Source organism: Haliotis cracherodii, unplaced genomic scaffold (assembly GCF_022045235.1).
Source record: "Haliotis cracherodii isolate W230 unplaced genomic scaffold, xgHalCrac1.p SCAF_11, whole genome shotgun sequence".
Taxonomy (NCBI): Eukaryota; Metazoa; Mollusca; class Gastropoda; order Lepetellida; family Haliotidae; genus Haliotis; species Haliotis cracherodii.
Window position 1 is genome coordinate 48,214,732 of NW_027266266.1, and position 24,409 is coordinate 48,239,140.

The 24,409-nt window shown below is 39.2% G+C and overlaps 1 pseudogene; it reads right to left on the reverse strand.

Annotated features, from left to right (window-relative positions):
- Positions 1-237: 237 nt before the first annotated feature.
- On the reverse strand, positions 238-23,127 carry LOC139455150 (E3 ubiquitin-protein ligase TRIM56-like; annotated as a pseudogene).
- Between the last annotated feature and the right edge of the window lie 1,282 nt (positions 23,128-24,409).

Consider the following 24,409-nt stretch of genomic DNA (forward strand, 5'->3'; position numbering starts at 1 on the left):
ACAAAATCATCATATGACCATGCTAAAACCCTAAAACAGAATAATTTTTTTTTTGAATATATAAAAAATCCAAAGTAACACACAACCACACCAACTACCTTAGATCCCCGAACTATAGCACGGCATTCTTCCATATTCCAAACTGCCCCAAAATGAAATAAGCAGCCCTAATTCCCCCCAGGTTGCTCTTCCTTTTCGGACATACCCTCCTCGGCAAAACCACTAATTGGCCAACTCTCACCCTCTCTCACTGTACACTGCCATGGGACACTCGGCTAATTTATCTGTCAAAACATGTCTTCATTCATAACTTTTGCATCGCTCATTAGTTGATTAATATAAGCATGAACGCAAAATTGAAATGAAAAACATACAAACTAAACCCCATAGTTATCATCCAAAGTTTATTCAATACCCCCCACCTAATAAAGTGTAAGTACGTGTTAAGAACTTTGAGTGGCTCTACTGTCAAAACGTTTATATGTCCATGACGTCATTGTATAACTATGTTGCTACTCAATTTAGCGTCATAAATCAGCCTTGTCAGGCCCATGCCACATCACCAGGTTGCCAAGTAAATTCGACACCTTGAAATCACAGCAATGGAATAAATGAGATCGGAGTCAGAACGACTTCCCGGATCTAATCATGCCTTTAGCTTGACTGCAGTTACAAATGTAACACTTCTACTATCTTTTTTTCGTTATAAGGCGATACATAGGTGACACAATCATGTCACATGTTTTCTGAATGCACTAATCCAGGCCCTCCTATCTTTAAAAGTGATATTTCCTATCCTTTGGAAATTGAAATATATAAACATGCTAGACATATTAACGATGGCACTAACCAAATAAGCTGACCTCGCCTGATGAATAGTGGACGTGACGCCAGTACACGTCTCTCTGAATGTATCCGACACCCGGTGTCTGGTTGAGGAGGATCTGGCTTGGTATTAGTGATTACAGATCCGGATATAGTGACGTTGTCGCTGGCTGGGCTGGTGTCCCACACCAGGGTCGGACCTGTGTTGACACAAACATTTTGATGGAATATAATGATATGATTTTCATATATGCCTCAAAAGGTAAACGTTTGCTTCACATTTTAGCTCAACATGTATCTCACTAAAGTAATGACTTTACCTGTAAATGAGATAATCATTTGTAACTAACCAAATATACATTTACGCAAAAAGAAATGTATAGCCACTACGTAGAGTAAGTTACATAATTGGAGACGAGGCCTATAACCCAAGTAGCAGCCAATGCAACACATGGCAACAAGCAGTTCTTTAAGCACCCAGTTGGACACAGCAACAATCATCGACAGCATCAATTCTAAAATACAATAGCACTTTTTCTGAATATATTTAAGAATCTGATTTCTTTCACATATTCTTTAAGCCATGATCATCCTTTCTATATACATAGTCATAGGTATGATAGGTGTTCGCGAAAGATGCGAGTATCCTGTCCCACTGGTGTCAGGACACAAACATAAGGAAATGCAAGTCAATTGCATATTAACTGTTTAAGGCTCGAATTCGAGTTTTTAGATCTGTGACAAGCCAACGGTAGCTCATACACTGACATGACTGAAAACATTACTCATAATTCAGCACTCAGTGTGCGCATGCGTCCAATGGTGCATTGCGTTCTGTATGTGTACCGTTCTTAAACGACTCACTTGTAACCTGTTCTTCATTTCCAGAAATTCTCTTGTCCACGTCAGCCACTGAAAGTAAATAACACCCGTATATGTTACCACAAACAAATATTATAGCTAAGAAAATGGATTACATTATCATTAAACCGCCCGCATGTTATCATAAATCAGCGGGCCACTGTAACTTGATAATGCCCTCATATTGCTCGACGACGGGCCCGTTGTTAGGTGACGTCATCTGGTTTGCTCTATGACGTTTCAATATTTGTAAGTTGGTCAGTGACATTTGTGTTGATGGCAGTAAATGTTTCAAAACCGATATTGTTGTTTCGTTTAATTTGATACCAAATTCCATCCATTTTAGCTTTAATAACGGTAATGCTCTTTTTCAGGGCATTATCATTACAGACATCCTCGGTCTTTTCAACTGCCTTCCTTTGTCAGTTAAAATAGCATTACCCTTACAGTATCGACAGGCGACTAGATATCTGATCAACTACTATGAAACCAAACCTGATCACCTTCATCAAAAACGCATTAGAAAAGTTATGAAAAGACCTGTATACACAACATTTCAATCTCTGCATTTATCGACAGTTTCAGTGAGTGAGTATGGGTTTACGCCGCTTTAGCAATATTCCAGCAATATCACGATGGGGGACACCAGAAATGGGCTTAACACATTGTACCCATGTCGGGAATCGAACCCGGGTTTTCGGCGTGACGAGCGAACGCTTCAACCACTAGGCTACCCGACCGCCCCCAGTTTCAGTGAGAAATTATAGAGTAACATTCTCCCATTACATGTGTGATCTATGTACAGACGACTAAATAAACAATTTGTTTCTCATTAAGAAACAAAATTCTTTTAAAATGTCTTTTGTCATACAGGCATTATTTTTCACATTCAAGAAGTTTTTTCGTATGGCCATTTACAAAAGTGACCCAATAATGCATCTCAAACCAACCTTCAGGTACCTCTGCAGGATCCAGAGTGATGGTGTGAGATAGCTCGGTCTCTGTGTTGGGGAGAATGTGACAGACCTGACCAATCCTGTCGACTTGATGGAAGTTATTAGGTGGTTAAAGTTGGTAGGGACAAACCTGACACCTGCTCTGAAGAACCCAACTTCCTTTGGGGACTCCTCCAACAAGGTGTTCAAGGAGCCAGCAGAAGACAACATCAGTTGTAGATCCTCTATCTGGTCAGCTTTCTTCCTCATCTGTTTTGTATATTCAGTGGAAGACTTCAGTTCAGTCAGCAATGTCCGGGTTGACTCCTGGGCCTCTTCTGTTAGTTTACGTGATTTTGTGGATTTCTCCTCAACATCTGCCAACAGAATGGCTTTTCTTGCCTGTATGTTAACAAACAGGTTGCCAAAAGACTGATTGATTTCCTGCTTAGCAGCTTCTGTTGATACTATGATGGCTTTTAACGTTTTCGTCAGTTCCGTTTCTGTTTCTAGTTTATTTGTCTTCACTTCGAGCCTGGCCAAAGTGTCATCAGTAGACTGTGCCTTGTCCTGGTTTGCTTCAGCTACAGATACAACGTTGTGTCCCTCCCCTTTATCGTGATCTAGCACAGTGCAAGACACGCATATAATCTTGTCACAAGTCTTGCAGTAGAATTGCTGTGGTTGTTGATGCTGACTACACTGATGCAAACAGGTCTGACAGGTCGACCTTTCAGCTCCTCAAAGGTAACTGTCGTGTGATGTCTAGATAACCTGTGTCGGTCATGTGATGGTTTATACTCTGTGCACATGAACACACAGCAGTTATCACATCTGGCCACAGCCTGGTTGTTGTCCGGACAATCTCTACATAGCAAGCGGGGACCTTTGTGGATCTTCAGATCGTCAAGGGTTTTCAGAATGAGAGGCTCGCTTGGAAGGGACTCGACTCCATTAGGAAGTTGATGATTGTGGCGACTGATTGGACAAAGCAACGTCTTGTCTGTTTCCTTGTAGATCTTCTGGAGACAGTCATGACATACACACTGTAAACAGCAAGGGATTCGGCGGGGGAGATGGGAGGCCTCATCAAACTGTTCATTGCAGATAGGGTACTTGGTCAGGTAGTTCTTGATGGCTGACAAAGCGATTAATTCAAAAAATTGTTACCTGTGAATAACGGAATGAGGAATAAATCAGTTAGACAGTTTTACGTGTACAATTTTTAATAGTGTGGTTTCTCAAGTTGAAAGCTTTTTTACATGTCAATAAGCTTAACACGTTGCTGTACGTGTGCGATATGGAGAAGAGTTATTGCTTTTACCCCCAAGTCATGGGCTGTCACAAGAATGCAAATATGCTTGACATATGAGGTTAATGCCACTTTTAACATACTTGTATCTCAGTTCTATTTCACACCATGTTCGCTAAATGTTGGAGAAAAGTATGAAGGGGCGTATGCTGCAGATATTTACAACTTTGGAAAAACCAACATGGATCTAGTGTTCACAAACCAAGAAAAATAAGGGAGAATATGCGAGAAACAACAATCACATGCAGTGTACTGTAACATTTGAAGTTTGTTTTTTTTTTTTTTGTATGATGTTTTGACTATCGCAGACTAAGTAACATTTGGTTGACATAAAAATATATAAAGAGTGTGAGTATAAAATGAATAAATATAATGATCAAAAGAGTTGTACTTTTACTTGAATAAACAAAATGCATCACCCAAGGTCTGGTGTCGTTTGGTAACTTCCACTGATTCACCCATCTGAACTAGACATAAAAGAGACCAGTGAGACCGCCTCATTTGTTTTATAGATAAAGATTCAAAGTGACAAAACACTCTCTACAAGACTGTATGATAAGAGTTGTGACTTCAACTTTCCAATTGTCAACTTTCCCTTCCCTACAGCCTTTTGTACCTACATTTCACAACCTTTGTGGTACAAACGGGCATGCTCTTTCCACCATGATTTCAAAGAGCGTCATACGACACTTACTCAGTAGTTGTTTGATCAAGGTTATAACATTCAAGGCCTCAGTAAAGCCTTCAAAATGTTTTAATGTTGACATGTGGAGGACATTTCCAAAGTTGCAGCATCCGTGACAAAAATAATGTCTGATGAAATTCCATATTTTGACTTGTACCATGTGGGTTTTTTTTAGGTGAACAATGTAATTGCTATTGCATGTATTTGTGACATATGGAACCGGCGGGGCGTGATACGCTCATCACCTGGTATCCTCACTAGTTGATAATGATTCATAAACACAGGCTAAAAATAAAGTGAGAATCGAAAAATGGGTTATGTCTCTTTTGTTCACTTAATATTTTTTTAATCTGCCTCTAGTGGTTCTATCTTAAACTATATTTTACTTAAAACGCAGTTTCCTTTCCTTTGTGATAATATTCAAACGATGTAACTATTGCATTACTGAGGTTATTAGCTGAAGAGCAACCAGGTTACGAATAAAACGTTCAGAAATCTATACAGATAATTTGAGCGCGGGGAAAAAAAGGAATTTGAGCTAAAGGCAGAATATTAAGAAACTCGTGATACCTTCTGTTTATGGAAGATATTAATCTATTTGGCAACACGAATTTCAGGTCATGAAAACTGACAGTCACACACTGTAATTGTTTGATGTTTATGATATTATGCTGATCATGAGAAGGTTGTCAGAATAAGCAAACTAGTATTGTAACCTTTCATTTGACGTTAAAGGACAGTGAAGTTAACAATTATTTACAGTTAATTAATATCAATGAGATTCGGTTTTCACATGTAAGGGTTTTTGTTTATTTCATTGCCGCCACTTTTAACTATTAATAAATCAGTTGATGAATGTTTCTTGATAGAAGTGATTCTTATATCGAAGATCGATCCTGTCGGTAAACATAGCTGAGAGTTCGTCTCCTCCTATTCACAGCTAAGTGATGACGAGTTCACTCACTCTTTCTGTGCAATCTGCCACTAGCAAACTCTCCCAGCCAGAGCTATCCCATCTCGGTGGCCTTGTAAACGTGAGATAGCAGAGCTCTAACCTCATCCATATGTTTACATGTGTTAAAGTGGTGTTCTTTACAACGTATATCTGAATCATACTATATTGTATGACGTTACTTCCCATCGTAGTTCCATACCTTTGTGTGTGTTTGTGTTTCTCTCTCTCTGTGTGTATGTGTGTTTGTGTTTCTCTCTCTCTGTGTGTGTATGTGTGTTTGTGTTTCTGTGTGTGTTTCTTTGTGTATGTGTTTGTGTTTCTGTGTGCGTGTGTTTGTGTAACTGTGAGGGAGTTTGTGTTTCTGTATGTGTGTGTTTGTGTTACTGTGAGTGTGTTTGTGTTACTGTGTGTGTTTGTTTGTGTTTCTGTGTGTGTGTGTGTGTGTTTGTTTGTGTTTCTGTGTGTGTATATGTGTGTGTTTGTGTTTCTGTGTGTGTCTGTGCGTTTGTGTCTGTGTGTGTGTGTGTGAGAGAGAGAGAGAGAGAGAGAGAGAGAGAGAGAGAGAGAGAGAGAGAGAGAGAGAGAGTAAAGGGCATATCGTAGTACTCAGAAACTTTAATTGTCAGCTTCTTGAATGATAGAAATGTTATTGGTCATACAGCAACAACACATTACGTACACACACATCTTCTGCGGGATATAATTTGTCAAATTTCCTAGTCACCATTAACAGAGCTTAGTTAAGTTGTACATGCTTATGTTAATATTGAACCAAGTTCGTTGTAAGTCAAATTAAGTGTAAGTAAACAATCTACAATCTTTGAATATGAAAATATTATTTTCTTGTCGAGAATAAAGTCCCGAGATATCATTTATACGTCGACAACAGGAAACATCCCACTGCGATAAAAGGTTTACTCGTCTAACTTTTGTCTCTCTCACCACAACACATTTTCAGTTGACTTGGAAACATCATAAACATGGACATGACAAAGCAATTCGATATTGGTTGTTTCGTGTGTATCTACTAGTGAGGTGATCGCGAACCTTTCAGTGACAGTGAAAGCAGTAATTCATACGTTAACAGCTGAAACCTTCCGATAGATCAGTTTAAAAGCCCCGACTTGTGCATATTGATTTAGCAAAATCTGAGGAAATGTTTATATTTGTTGATGGCACGGTTTTGACATAGCGATTGATCTCACTTATAAAACATCAATATCAGAGAATACTAACCGAAACAGATTTCATTGGACTCGAAACAAACGAACACCCAACTTCAAGTTGTTAATACACTATCTGTGCATTGCGGGAACAGTGACAGTCATTGTGTCACAAGCCTTGAACCCCAAAGTGAGTGAGTGAGTTGGGTTTAACGCCGCTTTTAACAGTATAAAACAGTTATATCCCGGCGTGTCACCCTAATGTGGGAGGAAAGCCCGAAGAGATGCAGGTCTCAGACGTTTACCACTTCGGTGAAACCCACGAGCACAGGTATGGTGCTGAAAAAACCTAGAAACATAATCGGGGCGAACCGGGATTCGAACCCACAATCATAGGTTTCAGGCGCGCCCAAGGGACGCAACTCTGCACAGCGAATCGAGGCTCCTTAGACGACTGGGCCACCCGTGTCCCATGAAAAATCAGAATGACATACAATGTAGTAGGAAAGTGAACATGTGAGTGACTACAAGTACGTTCTGTCAATTGAACGGGGAAGTGGAGTTTCCCTATAAATATGCTGAAACATGTTTGGACCTTGGTAGATCACACATGGGGTGTCAGTATTATAATTTGCAATCTTTAAGGGACTCTTAGTGACATTAAATATCGGGAACAACGGTAGTCACATGGACTTCGGTGCCGCCATAATAATGTTGTAAGTAAGGATAAGAATTTATAGATGAACAACTTCTTTATTACAATTAAGAGCGACGTTTCGGTGTAGGTTCTAACACCGTTATCAAGCAAGTGATTTACAAAGTGTAGTAAGCAGGTATATATACAAGTAGGAGGCAATGTTTATACAGTAGAGTAGATATTGTTATAATGGAGTAGAGAAGCCTGTTATGTATACACAAGGGCAGTGATGACAATCATCGGTGAAGTCAGTGCCATAAACAAAGGATGAAGCCAGTAAAGTTAAACAACGGGATTATGGCCGATTGGCCGTCTTTGATGAGTTGATGGTACGCCGGGGGTATGTAATATCCTTGGTCACGGTTGATTGAGGGCTTCTTGAAGTCTTTGAGGTCGGTGGCGAGGGTTGTGACTCTCTCCCACTGGATGCTGTGGCTTGGGTTCTCACGGATGTGGTCTGATAGAGCTGATTTAGAGTCATCTTTGGAGACTGAGCTTTGATGTTCTTTAATTCGGGTTTTGAGGGGCCTAGATGTTTCTTCTATGTAAGCTTGTCCACAATTGCATGGAATGCCAAAAGCCAACAAAGGATACCAAATTATTTTCCCTAACCAAGAATCCTTGGCAGCCAATAAAATAACTCAAATATTCCACGTTACCATAATCAAACAAAAAACAAACTGGCAGCAATACACACAAGGCGTAAATTAGAGTCAATCCAAGAGAAAAAACTGAACTTTACTCCCTAGAAGCAAACATCAACCAAGACCTAAACCCTCAACCTCAAGTCACAAGTACCCGCAGAATCACCTCAACTAGAAATGGAAAAAACGGTCTCAACCTCAATTGTTATCATCAACTTAAAAAACCCGCTAGATTTCCCGAAGCCCCTAAAGACATATCTGTCGCAGCCCACACTAACTTAGAAGTCAAACCCTATATGAAAAGGTCAAACAATGTTCCAACTGCCTCAATTATGATCACACAGCCTCCCAATCCACATTTCAAAAAACTAAATGTAAAAAATGCGCACAAACAGACTGCACAGGCACATGCTCACCCTGGTGCATCTACTGCGAATCCATCAAACACACTTCACTTTCAAACCAATGCCCACACAGACACACCCTCACCCAGCAGGCCAACAAACACATTAACATAGAAACGGCCAAAATCCAAACACGAAAATTTGCATCACCCGCATCAAAACCACTTCTCCCTACACCGCACCCAAACACCATCCCTCAAACAAATACCACACCCATAACCGCAAGCTCTGTCTGGGGCGACGACATAGAAACCGCACCCACCTCACACACACATGCAGCCACACAACCATCCACCAACTCTCCTATACCTCACATAGCCACAACATCAACACCCGCATGCAAAATAAACCACAAAACGACCACCACAACACGACCCTCATCCAAACACTCTACAGCCCACAAGGCAACAACATTACCCCACAAGCAAGTAAAAAAACTCACCAACACTAAATCCACAGCTACGCCCACCCCGCAAGCCCAAACACAACCCTCCACACCGCAAGCCACCCCTATGGAAACCCAAACAGCTAAATCTAACTTAACTGATGAAGAAGAGTACTCCACAACAGAAGAAACAATCGAAGCTACTCCAACTAAAGCAAATGAAACTACCTTCTCAGGCCCTAAAAGAAAGAAAAAAAACTTAACCACAAAACCCCCCAAGTAACCAACATCAAAAACATAAACAGTCTCACTTTACTCCTAGCTTACATGCATAGTCAAAACTCATCAAACGCTAGCATGAAATCCTTCCACAAAGTAGCATTCAATCTAAACTTACCCAATCTCCCCTTCTTCCTCTTTAACCTCCACCTAAAAGAAGTCACCAAGTAAAATAAAACTAAAACCAAAATTACAAAACACCCGACCCCAATAATGGAAGGACTAAATATTTTTCAGTGGAACGCCAACGGACTCACCTCCCATGAACTAAAAGCTAAATTTATACGAGATAAAGGCCCACATATTGCTTGTATTCAGGAAACTAAATTCTCCAAAAAATCCCAATTCACACTACCGAACTACCGAACTCAGATAGAACAGATAGAGCTAAACCAAAAACAGGTAGAGCCGCAGGAGGACTGATCATAAATATCAGGGAAGATATAAACTACGACGAAATAAAGATAGACTCGCCAAACCTGGAAGCTAACGGAATTCAAATCACATTAAATAACAAAAAGATAAACATCATTAATATATACCACAGGGTAGAACAAAAAGTCCAACCCTGGGATCTAAATAAGCTACTCCAAATAAGCAACAAATACACTATATTCCTAGGAGACTTTAACGCTCACCATCCTACCTGGAGTATAAATGATAAAATAGATAACCATGGCAAACTTATATCCTAATGGATAGAAACAAACAAACGACCTAGTACTCCTAAATAACAAACAACCCACGAGGTACGATACGATTAACCAAAAAATGTCGGCTATCGACCTACCTATATGCACCGCAGATCTAGCCCAAAGTACTCAATGGGAAGTACACGATGTTCCACTAGGTAGTGATCACTTCCCCATAAACAAAACCAAACGTACCAATACAAACAGAAATTCAAGAACCAAAATTCCGTTATAAGCTAACTGGGACCAATTTCAAGTGATCTGCAATCAGGCTAATTTAAACGAATTAGAAAATAATGATCCAGAAATCTACTGTAAAAACCTAACAGATCACATAATAAAAGCAGCCAAAACCTCCATCCATTTTAAAACAACTAAACAGGCAAACCAATGTCCCCTAGAAAATGGCACTCCCCAGGGCAGTATCCTCATCCCCACAGTCTTCAATATAATGATAAATGATCTATTCGAGGGCCTATCCCCTAAAATAAACACCTAAATTCGCGGATGATGGAGCACTCTGGATCCGCGCAAAAAGCATTAAAATGGCCCAAAACCTACTCCAAAAATCTCTAAACAAAATACAGCAATGGGCTGACAAATGGGGCTTCTCCCTTAACTCGGAAAAAAAACACAGGTATAGTATTTAAACACAAAAACATGAAACCCGCCTCCCCAAAACTCCAGCTAAACAACAAACCAATCCAATTCCTAAAACAAACCAAATTCTTAGGACTAATTTTCGATGAACATCTCTCCTGGGACGTAGCAAGGAACTAAACGTAGCAAAGATCTAAATACGCTAGGATGCCTGAGTGGCTCAAACTGGGGGGCCTCCAAAGACACCCTCCTCTCACTCTATATATCACTAATTAGATCTAAAATAGACTACGGATGTGCCATATACGACACCCTAAACCAATCCCTAAGCAAAAAACTAGACTCAATCCAATATCAGGCTCTAAAACTAATAACACGCACTCAACATGGCACCTCCTACACTTCACTCCAGGTCTTAACAGGAGAAATGCCACTAAATCTACGTAGGGAACAATTAACCCTAAATTTCTGGGCCGCGTCTCAATCCAACCCCCTAATCCAAAACCTAATAAACAAAAATATCATCCCCAAAAACCAAGCCCTAGCTCGAAAACACCCTCTACTTACTCCAATATCCCAAAGAATAACCAATTACTTAAATGAACACCAAATAAACTATCTTAAACAAAACTGTAAAAAATCAAATATTTTCACCCCAAAACTTAAAACACTCAAAATAGACATAGCACAAGCTAGCACAATAAATAAACAAACCGACCCAAACATAGCAAAAACCACCACACAAGCATACATACACGAAAATTGGCCAAATTGGTGTCACATTTACACAGACGGATCCTCAAATCCGATCTCCAAACACACAGGTTTCGGAGTCCATATCACACAACCAACTAAAGCCACACAATCCTATCGACTACCAAACAATCAATCAATATTCACGGCCGAACTAATGGGCATGGCCTCAGCCCTTCATAATTAACAATCTAATTCCTAATACTTACTGAATCGCTCAGTGGACTACAAGCCCTCCAAAAAAAAACCACCCAAAACCGCCCTGAACTAATAAATCAAATACTTAAAAGCTCAAACGATTTAACTAAGGCAGGCAAACAAATAGTATTCATTTGGATCCCCGCCCACGTAGGATTATACGGCAATGAAAACGCCGATAAAGCAGCTAAACTATCCCTTAAAATCCCAGTAATAAGCCTAAACCTACGCATCTCCAAATCAGAAATTAAAAGTGTCAACAAACAAAAAATCACCAAAAAATGGCATTACCTATATCTAAACTCAAATAGCCAAATCAAAAAGGTTCTAAAAAAAACCCTAACCAAACCAAAAATTCTACATCCGTCCCAAAAAATCGACAGAGTAATCACTAAACTCCAATTAGGACATACCAACCTAAATAATCACCTCAAAATAATAAGAAAACACGCAACAAGAACCTGCCCACATTGCAAACAACAAGAAACCCCAGAACACGCACTCATACACTGCACCCACTACCTAACACACCGAACTACACTACAAACCATCCTAAATCTAAATAAGGCTCTTACTCTAGAAGCAATCCTACACCCACAAAATAAAATAGAAAAATTCAAAGCCTTAGGCGTATACTTAATCAAAACAGGACTAATAAATCGCATTTAAAACCCCAATAAACTACCAAAACCAAACCACATAATCAAACTAACAAACTTCCATACACAGCTCCCTTAGTTCGCCCCCCAAACCCTCTTGGCATTTTTTTCTAAATCTCAAAATTTCCAAAATTCTATATAAGCAGCCACTAAAACACCCCTACTGGATTTCCAAACAACTTTTCCCCCTTTTCTCAAACGCATTAAATGGCTTGGCCGGGCGCGTGTGCGAAATACGCTGCAGTCGGAAAGCGCACGTAAAAGCTCCAAAATAAGTAAGTAAGTAAGTGCATGGAATGTGGTTCACTGCTCCTGATGGCTCTAGCTTGTGGCTGGATGGTGGTTTCCCTGTGGCTTTAATTATGTTCTGAATAGTATGACTTCTTATGAAAACTACATCAATGTTGGCCTGTTTCTTTAAGAGTGTCTGGATTTTGTGGCTAACTATTCCAAAGTAGGGGAGGCTGATCACAACGGGTGCAGACTGAGATTTCTTGGTGATGTTCTTTATGGTCTGTTGTACTAGTTGCTCAGGATAGCGGTTATGCTGTGTATACTTGCTTACTTACACTCTGTAAATCACTTGCTTGATAACGGTGTTAGAACCTACACCGAAACGTCGCTCTTAATTGTAATAAAGAAGTTGTTCATCTATAATTTCTTATCCTTACTTAGTACTCCACCTTCTAAATGCCTATCAAAGAAAATAATATTGTAGCATACACCAATTGAATCCCTAACCTGTTCACCAATGACCAGTTCAAAATGAAATCATGACAAATTCCATGGTCAGTCCATTGATTTTAGGATCAAAAGGTTAAACATTTAACTGAATGACGCAGTTGGATGTTGGGTAATTGGAGTTTTCAACGATCATGGCCAAAGGGAAGCAACTGAGCATTGCAAATTGCGGCGCCTTAGACGACTAGGCCCCCGTTCCCCTCTGTGGGAACATGGTTTTTTAATAATTTTTTTAGACATATTCCAAAGTAGTAACATGCCTAAAAGTCTGGACAGCATGTTCAGACCATTGATATTCTGTTCCATAAATATTAAGTTCCAAAAAATGCCAGAAAGAAGTACTTTTTCATCAGGTTTTACAAAAAAAGTAAATCGTTCACTGGAGATACTGACAAAGACTTCGTAATATCTTGTGGGTCAATAGAAAGTGTTTGGTTTTTCCTTTTTTAGAAAAGGGGTGAATTTTTTTCATAGTGTCTTTAGTGGACATTATACATCACATAAGGTGGCCAAATGGTCGAAGGTGTTGCCAGCTGCCACGATCATGGATTCGAATCTCAGATCCGGCCTTTATCTTTCATTTACGTATATCATCTCCCTGGTTAGCACTGCAGTCGTTCTTCTCTCCAACAACTATGCTGACAAATCATAATAAAACGTATATACTATTCAAAGCAGTGTTGAACATAATGATTGAATACGTTATGGTTGATGTTAAACCGTTTATTTAATAAGAAAAAACATCCCAGAAATTTAATTATAAATTATACATATAACCATGCAACAGAAATTAAAATGCTGCAGCATACACCACTGTAGACAGAACTAAATCCCTAAGCAGTTCACAAATTACCAGTACAAAATGAAATCACGACGATTTCCATGGCCAATCATCACATGCTTCAGGGAAATGGTTCAAAGAAACTTAAGTTCATTTAATGTCATTGTATGATTGCCATATATATATCAGCAGCAATTGTCAGCATCAATAAAGCTATTCATTGTGAATGATTGTTTTCAAAAATATTAATTCATTGGTTAATAAACAAAGAACATAAAAGGAAAAGCGTTTCCACATGAACACAATGTTTGAATATATTTTGTGCAATATGCAAAAGCAATACATATCCAGATGCTCAGGTCAGAAAGGAAGATACCATATTTACCATCACCAAAAAGACCTGGACTCCCCAATCCGACTGAATCATCAACATCAAATGATCAACCAAACCAATTACCCTTCCTAGACATAGAACCTTACAACAGTGATGGAAACATCCCCACAGTCCAGTATATTCACCACATGTCCCAGAAATTTAATTATACATTATACATATACCCATGCAACAGAAATTAAAATGCTGCAGCATACACCACTGTAGACAGAACTAAATCCCTAAGCAGTTCACAAATTACCAGTACAAAATGAAATCACGACGATTTCCATGGCCAATCATCACGTTTCAGGGAAATGGTTCAAAGAAACTTAAGTTCAATTAATGGCATTATATGATTGCCATATATATATCTATCTATATCTATCTATCTATCTATCTATCTATCTATCTATCTATCTATCTATCTATCTATCTATCTATCTATCTATCTATCTATCTATCTATCTATCTATCTATCTATCTATCTATCTATCTATATCTATATATATATAATATCACCATCCCCTAACGAGCCCTAGTCATCAGCCACCCTGGTCCGGTGGGGTAGCCTACGGGTTAAAGCGTTCGCCCGTCACGCCGAAGGCCCGAGTTCGATTTCCCACATGGTTACGATGTGTGAAGCCAATGTCTGGTGTCCACCGGCGTGATATTGCTAAAATCGACATAAAACGATACTTACTGCTAACCCTAACAAAGAAATCAATCATCATTTATTCTCAAACAGCGTCCCACAGATAACATTGGAAACTGTGGGTGTGGGGTAGCACGTTGGTGCATTGTGGCGGGGTTCTTGTGGGCTACCTGTGTAACAAATCAACTTACTTCAAAACTCCGGGGTTGTTTGCCCTTTCAGTGGAAACCATGTCTTTCCCAAATTTTCAGAGGTGGAATAGTGAAAATAGCTCACGTTGAGCTTTCCTCATATTTATGTATACCAGTGCAGGGCAGCTGTAGTTGCCATGGCATATCCTTTCGTATAATAAACTATCAGCTTTGTAGCCCACAAGCACCTGCATACGTTGGCCAATCTCTATACTTGTTGTTTTTCAAAGCGCGGGCATCCTCTGTATGGTAGCCCATCCCCTACCTTTTATATATTGTCTAATGATATCACCCTCACCCAAAGAGCCATAGCCAACTGCAACTTTGACAAAGAAACCAATAATCCAGTAAATCAATGTCCCATTACCTTCACTTATCTTAGATAGCAGCCTTACAAAAGGTTCAACAGTTACTAGATCAGCAACCACCTTATGAAAACGGCCAACATAGATGTGACACTCACGTGTGACAGTTCACCGAAGAACATCCTACAGATCAAAGGAAAAGTTCGTCCGCTTGTCCGCCCCAAAACCTAAGGTACTGACAAACAACAGCGTCCACAATTTTTCATGAAAACCAAGAGTAATCACTGGGGAAGAAAGTAACCATACAAACCATACAAATTCAAAGAAACTAGCCATCAACTAACAAGCGTGGGTTTACAGTTTTCTGGGAAAATAAATAGTTTTATTCAAATGCAATGCCACGTCTATACGTCTTCAGCCTTTCTCTTGCACTGACGTTAAATTGTAACCTTACTCGTTCAACCTTTCTCCGTAAGAGCATGTCATAGCTGTGTCATGCCTGTCCACACATGACACAACCGACAACAGTCTGTTTAGCTCAAAATGAAAAAAGATGGATTGCAAAAATAAAAATCAACATCTATCATATGTGAATACTGTACACGGCAACGAATACGCTGTACCCAACAATATCTGGTTTATGTTAATTATAATCCCACCACTGGAAAGAGTTGTTCAAGAAACTATCGTGTTGTTATGTGTACAAGCTGACATTTTTGGAGGAACAGCGCAAACACACACGTGCTACACAACGGACCAGGGAATGACAGCGGGGTCGTCTCATGATAATCACAATCTGACTCGCTCATGTCACAGCCCTCGTCGAATTGTTTGTGTTACTGTTGCTTGCTGAAGTCCATCATGTGACCATTATCTTGACGTTGAGGACTTCGGAAACACAATGTTGCTACGTCGCCACTGTTATCCAAAATAGGGATTCATTTACTAGCTTTTCAACATCCTGCAATTTAAACTTAAACGTTGTTCAATCGTTCAACGTCTCCTTTGACGATACCCCATTTGAACTCTATTGTGTTCAGATCGCAGTGGTAAGGGGGAAGTAGTAGGACGCCGTGACTTTGATCTTTGTTGTAACTGTCAACAATATTGGGCTCAGGTTTGTTAGATAAGATGATTTCATATTTTATAGCCATGGAAGGAAAGGTTATTCATCCATTGCAGCCTCGTCACAATGTCTCCTTTAAGGCTATTAAACGCCGCCTTGCTGTCTAGATTTTGCATACTTTGACATGGTTTTTTAGTCCATGATAATAAGGGACTTGGCCGGCAAAGCAGTGACCAAGTTATCGTTCACCCATTCCAGAAATACCTTGCCGTTCATTTCCGTGTATTAGTCGTCGAAAAGTCGTCCAGAGAAAACCCTGACTAGCACAGCCAGCATGGAGAACGATAAGTCTTTCCTATTTTCCCATTGGTAAAGTTCTCCAAGACTCCTTGTAGTTCCAACTGGCTACCCAATGACTGCTGGCTGTGCCATAGGCATTTACCCACGTCTCGTCTAGGAAAACAGATGATATCCTATTCTTCACGTTTCTGTTTGATGGTTCGAAGATAATGATTTCGGAAACGAAGGATGTCAGAGCCCTATTTTCACCACTTATCCATTTGTATCTGTATTCAAATGTATGCATAAGTTGCCCTTGCCTGTATTTTGTAACATTTAAATCATGTTCAGTCCCTCCGTTCAAGATGTCAAATTGTACACATAACAACATGATAGTCTCTCAAACAACGTTTTCAAGTATCATAAACACCGCTTAAATGTTGCTCCTCAGACGATTCGACCACCAGTGACTCTCATGGTCCCCAAGTTATCAAGAAGGTATTTTATAAAGCTGTAGATTGGCTGTACAATGGGCATCAGTTTTTATGATCTGATCACTGAAGGCTGTCTTCTTTTTATCCTGTCATATATTAGAGATAATTATATCTGTAATTTACAGGTAAACTAATCATGTTACATAAAAACAATGCACACGCTGGGTCGACTGTTGATATTCTGGTGGAGCCTGGGATATTTAAAGACAATCTGTCCAGGAAATGCCTTGAAAGACATACTCTTTCCTCAGGTTTTACAAAACAAAGAAATTGCCCACTTGAAATGCTTGACGTTCTGAAAAGTAGTATATATCATGTTGTGGGTCCATGGAAAAAGCTTGTATTTCTTTCAAACAAGAATCCCAGGTCCGTACCAGAATAATAAAGATGGTCGGCTTCAAACCGATAGGTATTAAGCTAACATTGACCTAACCGTAAGTTTCTCGCAATTTGTATTATTTCTATCAGCTGCATTTGATATTTACTTTATTATTCTCCAGTCGTCATAGTAAACATAGCGAAAAAGTTCCCCAACAGTCGTGTTCCAGGTTTTGATGTCTGTGGCGTTGTGCTTCTTCCCATGGAATCTTATCCAAAGATGACAAGCATAGTTGTTGCTTCTCCAGTCATAGAGTTGTCCTTCCTTGTAAAGGAAGTCAAGTTCATTCCAACTAGGGTGGTGTAGTGATCTCGGCTCTGTATGAATGAGGTTAGGGTATTTGATTTCCATTTTGCCCGGGACTACCACAGCATGGTGTCCCCATACGTTGTCTTCATATGTTGTAAATTCTCTGTGCCATAAGATCAGAAACTCTGTCCATGGCTTTGCTACCAATACTCCATTACAAAGAAGATGTTTTCCCTCATTTCCCATCGTAATGTCATACTTAAGGAGAGGATCGAAGGACTTGACAACTATCACATCCAGATCAAGATATATTCCGCCATACTCCAATAGGATCTCTAACCTCATGACATCACTCACATGCTCAATGATTTCTACTTTTCTGCCTCGAATGGTCGTCGGTTTGGGTCTGTAGATAAGATGCATACTTGGGATTTGGGCCCGAATGTCCTTCCAGTACTGACTTTCAGGTTCTTTGTCCATCCAGAAAAAGATCCTGTCTGGTTTGATAAATTTGTTAGCAGACATAACTGAAAGCATGTGATGAAACTCAAACTTATTCCTTCCATTGACGGAGTACTGAATGAAATGAACCGTCCTTGGCACCACGTCATGTGTATGTACTATGTTTCTCCCGAAGTCGATTTTTCTGTCTAGTAACTGGTTAAAATCAGATCTTTGTTTCGAAACGTAGAAAAGATCCTTGCTACTGACTTTACATATATTATTCTCAATACATAGTTTCTTTCTGAATTTGAATATGATAGGTACGAATGAACAAATGCCATAAACGACTAATAAAATTGTAAAAGTCCTCCTGTAAATGATCTTCATTTTCTTGGTTTTACGTCAGGAGCTGGTTGTGTGGGTTGTATGCTGAAACATGAAACGTAATTTTAGAACAAGACCGACAATTATAACAGCAAACATGTTTAGAAGCCTTTCCTTATTCATAGGAAATCTCTGCCCAAAACAGAATCGATTTTACGATTTCGACTATATCATGAACATTTGTTTATGAATCACTATTAAATCATGATGATACTAGCTGTTCGCGAACAGGTGAGCATATACTGCCCCACTGGTGGCACCCGTTACTAACACATGCAAAGGCAAGTACATTGTTAACCTGAGAAAAACCACGGGAACATACGGTACAAGTCAAAACAGGCAATTGCATCAGACATCATGCAAGGCAAGTACATTGTTAATCTGAAAGAAAAACCACGGGAACATATGGTACAAGTCAAAACAGGCAATTGCATCAGACATCATGCAAGGCAAGTACATTGTTAACCTGAAAAAAACAAAAACAGGTGAAGATACGGTACAAGTCAAAACAGGCAGTTGCATCAGACATCATTTTTGTCCCTGACGCCTCAAATTGGGAAATGCCTTCCACATGTCTACCATGAAACCTTTTGATGCTTAACTTAGGCCTAGAATGTTACATATATAACTATAAACTGGTTAGTCATCGGTCTGTGGTACATTACTGATATATTGCCGTCCTTCGTCGACAGGTTTGTATGATATATACATTACTCTGTATTGCCAGTTCAATATTGACTCACTGTTCCTTCAGAGGTCGATGTGGCTGGGTGGTTGTTTGGTTCCTGACGGGGATGTTATGTTGTCACTGTGTTTGCTTGGGTTCCATATATAACTGATTTCATGTCTTGTTTAGCAACAGATACCGTATATGCATATGATCATTGCCTATGGTTGCTAAATGTACTTGTGTATTTCCATCATGGTTAACAGTTAACGTCTAGATAAATACTATTTCACATAAGCAATTCAAATACAATTCTAAATCAGTTTCTCTGCCTGATGTGCAATGTGCGACTGGTAAGCTGAATCTTATTTCAACAGGAGGTGGTGCATGTTCTTGTAGAACCACAAGCAGCTCCTCTAACTTGTGCAAGAAAGACCACCATAAAATGTCCTTCTCAAGATCCAACAATTGCAAAGTCTCATGATTGTACAAATAAAGTTGCAATATTAACTGCTAATAAAGGATACAACCATGTTTCATAACAACCTCAAAATGAATTTGATCTTTGTTAGACATAGAACCAACAGTACAATAGATGTTGAAGGAGACGTAAAGATGCAAATATAAAGTTTAATAGCTGCAGATGTAACCATACCCCCACTGACCATGAAATAGCCAAAACGAACATATTTCTTAAACGTTTTGCTTTACCTTTATAGAATCTCTGCACTTGTACACAGCAGGCGTAATTCATGGAAATTGTGTGAATGTCGGGTGATATCGGTAGGACAGGCTCTACTTACCCTTTTCGCGAACACCTGGCGTCATCACTGATTTTCCATTCCATTCATATAATTGCCCCTGTGTTTTGGCCCTTTACACCAAATGGATAATCAAGAAAATCGCTGGATTCGACTGTTGTGCACAACGCCATATGGATGTCATGCATAACCTTGACTTTTTCTCGAATATCTCAAACTATCACATTCAATGTCTGACTGAGACTAAACCATGTGAGCTAGACAGTATTGATGTACCAGGAGTCTGTGTTCATCCGATCAACTGCAAGGACAGTGTAACCAGTTGATCATCATGGGGTATCATAATTGACTGACTATTATTCCAAGGATCAATGACATCGAAGACATGGCTGAAGTTTCCTATGGATATATAATCGGAAGTGTCTAAAACCTCTCTGACGATATTGGTCCAGACGACTTCTCCCGTGACAATGTCCTGATTGACGAAGCTTTCATCTACTCTGATGTTCAACATTGCAAGAAAAAGACTATCAACATTATCAGGCAATCTATGGACGCATCTGCTTACTGTTATAGACACAAACCGCATGACATATGTATATATGTAACAGAAGACATTGGAAGTGACAAAGGTATCGGCAAACAAGAATGCCAGTGTCGTAGATAATTGTTTAGAAACAGTCGACATGCTAACTTAGTTCGTGACTTTGGTGGAATAATGTCATATATCCAGTGTGCTCTGTCGTTCCAGTTAATATATGACAGACACATGTGCTATACAGATGAAGATGACAACAACCATAACAAAAAAATTGTAGGTTTCCAAGAAACTACTATGTATTTCCCAAATTACATAAATTCAATGTCTTGATGTCAAGTGATAAATGTAATAGCATAAGAAATTTGGCTATTTACATTTATAAGTCTATGCAATTAAGGACAAAACTGCTGATGTAAATTTCAACTACAAGAATGGCTGCTGTACAACTGCTGTGACATGGGCCGATGGCATACGTGATCTTGCTGAATAAACATAATATAAGCCTACTTTGTAGGATCCGGTGATTAAATGGTTCTAATTCGTTCAATTGATCAGTCGTCTTGCCAATGAATAACAAAAACACGTCTTGGGGCTACGATGGAAGAATTCGTTATAGAATTACAACAATTGAGCTACGGTTAGGAACAGGGTGCCTTCGTGCCTGCCATTTCAGTATATTGGGTTATGAGTGCGTTTATCAAACTTACTTCCCGCTCTGTTTGTATGAGATGTTCGGTATTATCCTACGTATCCGCTTTCCTTCATTTCACAAATGGCGAGTAAGCAATATCGCAATGTCGCCATATCGCAATATTGCTATTTTGCCCAAACGCCATTTCGCTGTATCGCGTTACCATATCGCAATGTCTTCTCATGTTATCGCTATATCATATCACGATATCGTATTGTCGTGTCGTGCTATCGCTATGTCGTCACCATATAAATGGTCGTTTTTTTAGTCCCAAAGGGCAAAAACTCTCCTTTTGAAATCATAAAAGCGATGGCCCATCCTGTCGCTTCCGGTCTGGTTCTCGGATCAAGCCGCGCTGCGACAACCAGTAATATGTAGAGACGGAGCCAAGCTAAAGCGTTGCACCTTCATAAAAAACGGTCGTTTACAACCGAATATTGTTAACTAGCACATATCTTTTAGTGATTATTAGTTGAGGATATTAACACTTATTGAATCTTCAGTTAAAAGTCGATTTGTCACGATGGAAGATAGCGGGGAAATCGCCATGAAAAGCAGTATATTGCCACGGTATTTTCTACGTCAGATCGATGAAAGAATGAAAACGTATTTTATTTATCAGCCTTTGTGTTATTTCCCATGACAATTCAAAGCATTCAACTATTCAAACCTTAACAAATAGTTTCATACTACCATGGACTTCAACAATATAATAAAATTGGAGATACGCCTTGCATTTGCACACAAACATCTTAGGCAGGCCTTTACCATTGAGTATGAATCCGTGCCTTTACAAATAATTGAAGAAGAAAAAACGTTCAGAATAAAACAACTGATTTCAAATGTTACTTTTATATCAAAACTTCCTCTTACAGCTGATTTATTATTTTTTATTCTTACATTATGTTTTAGAAATATGCTAAATGAAAATCCAACATGCACCTATCACGCAATCAGTTGATATATACATACCAGTCATGATACTTTATCTGCCCCTTATAAAAACGTGTCCCACCATTAAGTGCTTTGAGTCATGACAGGTGTTAACTTATTGAAGTATAATTTCTTACAGAATTATGATACTCATGCTCTAAAAGTAGTAGTAGTAGTATAACAGAGATTTGTCCTATCAAACAACAAAATGTGACCACCCCACAAGATATGTATGATACATAAATAGATGTAAATCATAGTTATATCTTCCTGTTTTAGTAACATAACTTTTATAATTACACTCTTCAAAAACAGAAATGCACAGGTAGATTTTTAGTTAATTTCTTCTACCTTATCAAGTCGATATATATAATTTGATATCACAGATACAAAAATGAAATTTTGCAGCTTGATAGTAACATGTTGTCGTTGTACAAAGGCATTGGGAACTGTTCATTGTCATGTCACATAAGGGCACAAGGTTGCGCTATAATCAGTATCTCGTGTGGTCGCCCCGGGCAGCAATCACGGCTCTACATCTCTAAACTGACTGGATACGTATACGCATTCTGGTCCAATCTGCTTCTAACGCTTTGGCCAGTTGTGAGTGTGTCTGCGGCTTGTTCTGACGTTGACGTAAACGTCGATCGAGTTCATCCCAGAGGTGTTCGATTGGGTCGATTCATGTAACAGTAGCAATTTGCTGTCAAATTTCCTTGAACCACAACCAAGTCAGATCACGTGGTGTAGGATAAGACCCTCACAATCAAATTCCAAGGCAAGAGTCGCCGTCGATGGATCTGTTGCAAAACAGGGACGATAACTGGTCTTCTGCCTCGCGAAGATCGTTCCACTCTGGTCCGATATCCTCCTCAAACCAGGGATGCGTCCTTCAGTCTCCGTAGCTGTGGCATTGCGATGACCAAGTTGGAGCAGTCGAATGTAGCGATTCTGTGCAGGGGTGGTAACTCTTGGTCGGCCGGTTCTCGAGAGGTCTGCAGTGAAATTGAACTGTGTGTATCGGCCCCAAAGGCGGCAAATGGTGCTGTTTCGGACGTTGAAGTGGGGTGCAACAAAAGACTGCAACTCCCCTCTTTGGATACGTTCAATGGCGATGTTCCGATCGGCAGCACTGAGTCTCGGCATTTTGGAACTTGAAACATGCTGGCAATTGAATGACAAATTATTGGCTCATGCTTGCCTTTTTGTAGCCACTACCACGAGTTACGAATGCCATAACTTGCACGTGCATTTTCTTTACTGTTTTCATCCATGACATGTTTGAACAAGTGTGAGAACAATGCCGTTTGAGACATTGCAAATGGACAATGAATGCCGTTTGTCGAATATCATGCCATCAAAATTTTCCAATAACATATATCCAATTAAGATACCGGATGATTTTGTGTAGTCGGGTTCGGTGAACTACGTACTACCTGCACGTTTCTTTTTTGAAGAGTGTATGTTGACAGGTTATTTCCTTTACAACCCATACACTATCCTTCTGTAGCTATATGTCCTGCTTTTCATTCAATAGTACTTCAATACACTTGTAGTATTAAGTCTGTTTGTTCGAAATTATTCTCATATTGCAAATAGGATTTTAGAAAGTTTATACTAAATAAATCCGATGATGACATCAATGCAAAACCCCACATTCATTTCATGTAGATAAATGCATTTATTTATGTTATTTGTATTTTCATATAACAGATTATACTTCTACGTGTTTCAGTTATTGTCTGTAATCAGGCAATTTGTATACTGACTGAACATTCCAGTCAAAATGTATATTGACTGATTCACTGAGGCAATGTATATATTGGATTAAAATTTTCAGTCAGTATGCAAATTGCCTGAAAAATGAGACCGGATTGAGACAGAAGAATGAGACTGAATTGAATCAGAATCCTTGATTTAATCTCCTCATTTCAATCAGGATCTATGTTGATATTACGAAGGTCAAATTAACTTATGTGAGTAAATAAATGTTTCCACAATGAATTGAGTGGTTCTTCAAGAACGAATACTGGAGCCTTTTTTATGTTACATATGTATATTAACATAACATGCAGGTTCATACAATCATAATTATAGAGATTATAAATTAGTATGGATATATTGTTTTAATTCATAAGATGAAAAGTTTCAGTTGGTATCCATCATTTCTAGCATGCCAAAAGGACGCAACTCTGTGCAGCCAATTGCGGCACCTTAGGTGACCGTATCAACTTAATTCAACTATTTTACGGCGTTATGAAATATTTCACCCTGGAATATTTTCCCTTGCCAAACAGTTTTAGTTTTGCAAATACATAAATGTGTGTGTAGAAGTATGACACATGATTCAACTCACTTTTACTTAAAATAATTCGCCCATGTTTTCGTCAGTCCCTTTAGAGCATTAACTAATTGTGTGCAAAATATA